General features: G+C 45.5%; 1 protein-coding gene and 1 pseudogene across 1 annotated transcript in view; both read left to right on the top strand.

The window, feature by feature from the left end:
• The window catches only part of RELL1 (RELT like 1), a 71,348-nt gene extending 63,164 nt beyond the window's left edge, over positions 1-8,184 (top strand). The window contains exon 7 of the mRNA XM_033421640.2: positions 8,165-8,184. The gene's annotated coding sequence lies outside the window, so the exon portion shown is untranslated. The remainder of the gene's footprint in view (positions 1-8,164) is intronic.
• LOC101270601 (lysophospholipase-like protein 1) lies at positions 1,188-2,313 on the top strand (annotated as a pseudogene).
• Positions 8,185-8,470: the final 286 nt, after the last annotated feature.

The following is an 8,470-nucleotide window of genomic DNA, read 5'->3' on the forward strand; positions in this document are numbered from 1 at the left end:
CACAGTTCAGGAGGCCACAAGTCTGAAATCAAGGTGTCTGCAGGGTTGGTTCCTTCTGAGTCCCAAGGGAGAACCTGTCCCATGCTCCCTCCTGCCTCCTGGTGGTTGCTGGCAGTCCTGGCGCTCCATGCTGTGTAGCTGCTTCCCTCCAATTGTCTGCCTCTGTCTTCACATGACCGTCTTCCCTGGGTGTGGGCCTCTGTCCTCTTGTCTTCTCATGGGGACACTAGTCATTGGATATAGGACCCACTGTAATCTAGGATGACTTCATCTTAACTTGATCACATTTGCAAAGACCCTAATTCCAAATACGATCACCTTCACAGGAACCTGGGGTTAGGACTTCAACATACTTTGTTAGGGGACACAGTTCAACCCACTACACCATCCATTGGTGGGTCTTGCCTGCAGCTGTTTTTACTGTGGGAGAGGCTCTTTCAGGTTGGTGCCTGTGTCCTTCCGACATGGCTCCTTCTCTTTATTTCTTTCTCCCTTCCTCTTTATCCCTTTTGCCCTTTCTTACTTTCTAGAACCACGAGAGGCTCCAGGCTCATCTTCTCATGTTGTTTTCCTTGTCTTAGCCTTGGAATCCACCACTAACTAATCAAGGAGCCCCGGTTCCTTTTATTGGAGAATGGTGTTTAGAAATAGAGATCAGAGCACTAGGTGTGCTCATTGATACTGGGGTGCTACTGCTTCTGGGCACACATATACACACACACACACACTACTAACCCATTCATATACACACATCTTTATTTATGTAACTATCTTTAGAACAAAAGCATGAGTCATGACTGCTGCCTCTGACTCCAGTTTAGCTCCACAGGGTTCCCTCTAACCTTCCCACTTTCCTTCTTTGTGACTTTTCTCCAACAGTAAAGAAACCTGGCTCTTACAATCTATAATATTTTTATACAATGTCTCAGCCCTAGCATACATGTAAAGTAGTTTGAACACATACCCCTGTGAGAAATAGGTTTCCAACTAGAGCAGTATGCTGTGTACTTATTCTTCTAGTTGTGAGCCTTAGAGAATCCAGCCAGAAGCCTGTTTGCCAAATTTACTTAGGTCAGCGCCTTTGTTCCCCACACCTTGGGCGTGCTTGTGTGATTCAGTTTTAACACAGAGTCATTTGTCATCAACTGCATTCCATCTTTCCTTCATGTCCTGGTTAAATTTCTTAAAATTTATATGCAGCAGGGTCGTGGCAGCAGTCATGCGGCTCTGTCGGGTTCAGGGTGCCTGCCTTGCTGCGTGGGTTGCCGGCTGCGAGGCACAGCGCCCCTCTGATCTTCCTGCACAGCTCAGGTGATTCTGGACAAGGATTGAGAACGTGGATCAAGCAAGTTTTAAATCAAGATTTAACATTCCAACACATAAAAGTTATCTAACAGCTCCTCCCAGGCCATATACTTCTTTGAAAGGAGGACTCTCCAATGTATGGTTTGACAGATTTAAAATATCTAATGACTACCCAGAGCACCTTGAATCAATTGACGTAATGTGTCAGGTGCTTACAGATTTGATTGACGGTGAAGTAAAAAGTGGTATCAAGAAGAACAGAGTATCAGTAGGAGGATTTTCTATGGGAGGGTGTGTGGCAATGCATTTAGCATACAGAAATCATCAAGATGTGGCAGGAGTACTTGCTCTTTCTAGTTTTCTGAATAAGACATCTGCTGTTTACCAACCTCTTCAGAAAAGTGATGGTGTCGTTCCTGAATTATTTCAGTGTCATGGTACTGCAGATGAGTTAGTTCTTCATTCTTGGGGTGAAGAGACAAACTCAGTGTTAAAATCTCTAGGAGTGAGCACAAAGTTTCATAGTTTCCCAAGTGTTTACCATGAGTTAAGCGAAGCTGAGCTAGAAAAACTGAAGTCATGGATTCTTACAAAGCTACCAGACTGAATGAATTGATTGACTTGTTAATATATAAGTAATGTCTTTATGAAAAGTGATGTTTACTGCCAAATTCTAATCTGATAAACAATAATTAAAATAGTAAAAAAAATTTATATACAGCAAACTTCACTCTTTGGGGTGCCTCATTGGATTCTGATTTTGAATTTTCCTGTATGTGTGTGTGTGTGTGTGTGTGTGCGTGTGCGTGTGTGTGTGTTGGCCTTGAAAACAAGATGATCAATAACAGCTTATGCTAAGGAAGTGGAAAAGCTGATTTTACAATTTTCAGCTCTTGAAAACCAGGAAACCCAGAATATATGCACCAGGGAGGATGTTAGGAATTCCCCCAAATCTCATTTTATAGTAGAAAGGGGTCATTTGGGGTTACAGGTTTTGTTCTTAATCAATCAGCCTCTTTCTTTTTTTTGTGGTACGCGGGCCTTTCACTGTTGTGGCCTCTCCCGTTGTGGAGCACAGGCTCCGCACACACAGGCTCAGCAGCCATGGCTCACAGGCCCAGCCGCTCCGCAGCATGTGGGATCTTCCCGGACCGGGGCACGAACCCGTGTCCCCTGCATCGGCAGGCGGACTCTCAACCACTGTGCTACCAGGGAAGCCCTAGGGAAGCCCTAGGGAAGCCCTCAATCAGCCTTTTGATATCCTCTCTAAGATCCTCCCTAGGATTCAGCTCTCCACCGGCAGGTCCAGGATGAATTGCCAAGGGGACTGACGGTCCATGGCCTTGTATGCTCCTGCACTTCCTTTTCAAATCCAGATATCGAGCTTTCCGCCACCCTGATGATCTGATATAGTGGAAATGTGGAGGAACACTTCCTTCCCTCCCACTGAGGACAGCAGGATGTTGGTGCTTTGGAAGTGGGGTCCCACCATTCAGGGCTTGGCTGTGGTCAAAGGAGACTCCGTTTTTCACCCGAGGTCCTTACCAGTTCTTAAATCCTCTGAACCCTTTTGTCTGCAGGGCAGGTTCTATCCAGGGCTTCCTTTGTTCATTCCTCATCCTCCCAGGACCATTCTTCAGGACTGTTCTCAGATCTTCCTGGAGATCCCTCATGGTAGCTCCAAACACCCGAAAGGGCACCTGGGACTCTGTCCCCGGCATTCTGTGGCCGCCCAGCTGGTGTCGCTGCCCACCCGCTTCAGCTGCTGCCCAGGCGGGCGGTTGTCCGCCTCGCACAGAGCTGGCACTTGCCCCCTCTGCCGGCCGAATGCGAGAAGTGCAGGAAGCTTAGCTCCTGGGCCATTTATTGGTGGTGGTGTGTCTTTCAGGGCCGGGCGCTCAGAAAGTACGTAGGCATGATTTCACGATGAATGAATAAATAAACAAAAGTCTACCTTTAAAAATGAAAGATTATCATCAGCTATTTTATGGGAGTAAAAATTGAAGTTTGGATTTTTCCTAACTCATTTTCTGACCCTACTAGCTGGTCTCTATTGTCTTTCTCATAGGAAATCCCAGTTTCTCACCTGGGAACTTATTTCCCTGCACGTGTGGATGCTGGTAGAAATAATTGAGTTCTAATTTGGAGGAGACCCCATGCCCTGAATCCTGCCATGGAAGTGGTGTGGCTGTGAGAAGCAGTGTGGTCTCAGAGCAGTGGCCCCCGCCTTGGCTGTTGGCTCTGAGTCATGGCTCTGACACTCACTGCCTATGCAATGTTGGGGAAATTACTTTACCCTCTTTTCTTCTTTTTTTTAAAAAAAATTTATTTATTTATTTGGCTGCACTGGGTCTTAGTTGAGGCTTTCAGGATCTTTGTTGCAGCATGCGGGATCTTTAGTTGCAGAATGCACACTCTTAGTTGCGGCATGTGGGGATCTAGTTCCCTGACCTGGGATCGAACCCCGGGCTGCCTGCATTGGGAGCGCGCAGTCTTAGGCCACTGGACCACCAGGGAAGTCCCTTACCTTACCTTCTGAGATGCAATTCCCTCAGCTGTAAAATGACCTATCTCTCAGGACTTTTAAGGACTAGGAAAATGCAGGCAAAGTCATGGTGCCTGCCGTGGTCTCCATGGCAACCCTGATGGAGTGCACGGTCATCGTCAGCAGCCAAGCTTGGTAGCTTGGTAAAAGGTCTGTGTGTATCTGTCCCACCACAGCTGATCAAGGTGGCTTGTGGAGAGGCCAAGCACACACAGCTCTGTCCAAGTGTGGAGCTGAGCCAGGACACTTTTTGCTGAACCACAGTAAGAGTTCAGAAGCCTCGTGGAAGAACAACAGAGTAGAGGAGAGTCCAAATTTGGGGGAGGCAGAAGCACAGAGATAGAAAAGAGAGTTGAGGATGAAGAGGTAGTGTGTGCAGGGGGCAGCTGAAACTCCATCAGCCCAGTGCCTCTCCCTTCTGGGGTGATGCCCCCTCCTTTGGAGAACTCTTCTCCCTCTTAGAACCCAGCCAGGCGCCCCGCTACCCTGACTGCAGCCGGATGTGACCGAGGCCGTGCCGAGGAAGCTGGTCTGAAGAAAGGAAGGGAACATGCAGAGGGAAGAGAGGCAGTCCTGGTTTGTTGCCAAGGCCTAGATTCATTTGACCCTGAGGCCCAGCTGCCCTTCCGAGCTTTATGAACATTCCAAGGACATCCCTCTTTTGTCTTACCGCCTTTGGGTTGAGTTTCTATCACTTCTGACAACAATCACAAAAACCCACAGTCGGTGCAATTATTCTCAGAAAAGTAGATACACAGGGAGTATCAGACATCCAGCCCTACAGCGGAGGCTGCCCAGCGCTGCCTCAGATCCATAACCAGGGGCCCCGGCCCTGCTGTGGCATCTGCTCTGAAATGCTCTTGCAATCCCTCTCCGGACTTCGTTGCCTTAGGATAACCTCCATTCCATCATCTTTCCTTGATTTGCCATAGGGCTTGAGACTGTAGCTCCTGTCAGAGCACAACTTTGGCATTCAGATGACTCTGGCCATCTGTGACCTTAATGTTTTCAGATCCCAATCTTCTAACTGAAGATAATGGACTAGACTGAAGATAATATGTGCCTTTTAGGGAGGCCGTCAGGATTATAAGAGCGTGGGCAGGTAGTGCATGTAGCATGGGGCTGGACACAGCCAGCGCTGACTCAATGAGCTGCCTTGGAGTTGCCAAACTCAGCCCCTCTTTAGTGAAATAAATGATAGGGCTTCCCTGGTGGCGCAGTGGTTGAGAGTCCGCCTGCCAATGCAGGGGACACGGGTTCGTGCCCCGGTCCGGGAAGATCCCACATGCCGCGGAGCGGCTGGGTCCGTGAGCCATGGCTGCTGAGCCTGCGCGTCTGGAGCCTGTGCTCCACAACGGGAGAGGCCACAGCAGTGGGAGGCCCGCGTACCGGAAAAAAAAAAAAAATGATAGAGTGATGAGTATTTGGCCATTTGAGTGTGGGTTCTTGATGTTTTTGCCACATTAAAATTGCTTCACATTGAAGATGGATCCAGTGTGGGGATGGGGGCGATTGGAGAGTAGGAGGGATCAGGTAGAAGAGGCAACTTCTAAGATTCTGTCTGGGCCTGAGATTCTTCTGGAACCAGGTCAAATACCTTAAGTGAGAGGATGATCTCATTGCTCCAATGTTAAATGGAGCCGGATCTACAAGACAAGGGGTGTGTTCTTTCTCTGCATGCACAGGCTCTCATTTTATCTTATCACTCTTAGGATAAGACATGAATGTGGTATAGTCTTAAAAAGCACTTGACTTCTTTTTATTTGCAAGTCATTCTAACTGAGAAATTATAGAGAAAATGCTCTTGGAATCATAACATGAAACCTAAATTACAAAATTTCTGGGTTTGATTATGGATGAATATCTTCATGTTGGCCAAATAAAAAAAACACCTAACAAAACAATTCCTCTGAAATAACTAACCAACCCTACCAAACCCAAGATTTCTATCTTGCATTAAAAATGCATTTTATTTAATAAAAATGTATTTGTGGCAAGGGAGGATTAAAGAAACAGGTTAGTTTTAATGCCTCAAATATTCATTTCAGACATAGCATGACAAAATTGTGACTAGGCATAAATTACTGTGTATCCTCCAATGGTTAAATGAGGAAAATAAATAATAATGATGAGAATACAAAAAGAATAATAATAATGATGAGAATACAAAAATAATAATGATGAAAATACAAAATATTAAATTTGAAGTGCCCCAAGATGCATGTTTACCTTGAGATGATTGTTAATAATGTGGGTAGAAAAGGACTTACCTAGTTTAGAAATAATTCAACATGATTAGAAGTGGTGCAGAAAGCTTTGGTGGTCATAGAAATCAAAATTTAGTTATTAAAAGAAAGTGTAAATGCTACTCATAAAAAAGTGGTCCAGTGTGAGATGACCTTCACTGGGTGATAGAGTCACATCTAACGTTTATTATTTACCCGGTGCTGGGTATGCGCTAAGCACTTTATATTCTGTATCTCCTGTAAGTTGCATTACAGCTCGGGGGAGGCATAGCCACCACTTCCATTTTATAGGTGACAATACTGAGGAAAGGAATTTCACGATACTTTGCACTGGCCGTTCATGTGATCATTGTAAAAACACAAATATCACTGGTCGGAGACAATCTCAGAGATTTTACAGATAAGGCCTTGACTAACGTTTCAATTCTTTATGAAAATCTTCCTCAGAACCAGAAAAAGAAAAAAACAAAACAAAAACCAAAAACCTTTCTTTTCCAATTGCCAATACATGTAAGTTTACTTTTCCAATATTGGATTTCTTTTTTTTTTGGCGGTACGCGGGCCTCTCACTGTTGTGGCCTCTCCCGTTGCGGAGCACAGGCTCCGGACGCGCAAGCTCAGCGGCCATGGCTCACGGGCCCAGCCGCTCCGCGGCACGTGGGATCCTCCCGGACGGGGCACGAACCCGCGTCCCCTGCATCGGCAGGAGGACTCTCAACCACTGCGCCACCAGGGAAGCCCTGGATTGTTCTTAGCTCCACCACCTTGGTTTAAAGTTCCCCCAACTTTCAGATCTCAGAATTCACTTGATTGTTGTGATTGCTGAATTCCCTGCAATAATGGAGACCAAAGGCTTTTTTTCTTAGAAATTCCACATTTTGATTCAGCCCTTCTTTTTTTCTGATGGCAACATGGCTGTCTCCACAGAGAGGCTGTATTACCTATTCCTTAAAAGGAAGCTTGTTGTTCAAACTGAGTTCAGTTGAGATTCTGCCACTGACTGTCTGTGTGACCATGGATGAATTAGATCGCTTTTTGAGCCTCCATTTCCTCATCTGTGAAATAGGGATAACCATACCTACAACTTATAGGGTCATGGTGGACTTAAGGAAGACGATGCTTATGCAGAACTGAAACTGTACTAAATGCTTAACAAATGGTAGTTTTAAAAAAAGTTAAGCTATATTTGCACCTATAAAAACAAAAACAAAAACAGGGCTTCCCTGGTGGCGCAGTGATTGAGAGTTTGCCTGCCGATGCAGGGGACGCAGGTTTGTGCCCCGGTCCGGGAGGATCCCACATGCCACGGAGCAGCTGGGCCCGTGAGCCATGGCCGCTGAGCCTGTGTGTCCGGAGCCTGTGCTCCGCAATAGGAGAGGCCACAACAGTGAGAGGCCCGCGTACCGCAAAAAAACCCCCCCAAAAAACAACAAAAAAAAGTAACTTGCTGTCTCTCACAAGTTATTACTGAATAAAATTTCTATATCAATAACTGTATTATTTGGCAAATTATTTTGAAAGTGTCTGCAGATATGTTTTTCTTGTTATAAAATTTTTCTCTATAAATTAAAAAAAATAATTTTAGTCCATTTCTTTTTTTAAAATTAATTAATTAAATTTATTTATTTCTGGCTGCATTGGGTCTTCGTTGCTGCATGCGGGCTTTCTCTAGCTGTGGCGAGCGGGGGCTACTCTTCGTTGCGGTGTGCGGGCTTCTCATTGTGGTGGCTTCTCTTGTTGCAGAGAATGGGCTCTAGGGGTGTGGGCTTCAGTAGTTGTGGCTCACGGGCTCTAGAACGCAGGCTCAGTAGTTGTGGTGCACGGGCTTAATTGCTCCATAGCATGTGGGCTTTTCCCAGACCAGGGCTCGAACCCGTGTCCCCTGCATTGGCAGGTGGATTCTTAACCACTGAGCCACCAGGGAAGTCCATCTCTATAAACTTTTAATTTAAATACTGTACAGTTCTTGGTTTGTCTCCTGGACAATGGCTGACATCATGAAAATCTTAGAGCCTATGATCACATGGCTTCATAAATGGGTAATTCAAAACTTTTGATTCTGTTCTAGGCATGAACATTTAAGACAGGGAGAGCACGTTAGTTCACGAGAAGAGACCAGCAACTCTCCTTGGCCTGTAAAAATCTTCCCTTGTTTATACGAGGACCAAAGTTGATATGTACCAATCTTGATAGCTTTGGAGCTACTTTGGAGAATGAAAAAGGATGAGTAGAACCTGGAAATGAAATTATTTTTGTGGGATTTTCTTCTAAGGTTGGTAACGGATGTCAAGAGAAAACTTTATGGCTTTGTTTTCAAAACAGCAAGAGCCCCACTAAACAAATATTCTAATCAGCCTGTCCTCCAACTGTCTCA

This window comes from Orcinus orca, chromosome 4, assembly GCF_937001465.1.
Source record: "Orcinus orca chromosome 4, mOrcOrc1.1, whole genome shotgun sequence".
NCBI classification, from domain to species: domain Eukaryota; kingdom Metazoa; phylum Chordata; class Mammalia; order Artiodactyla; family Delphinidae; genus Orcinus; species Orcinus orca.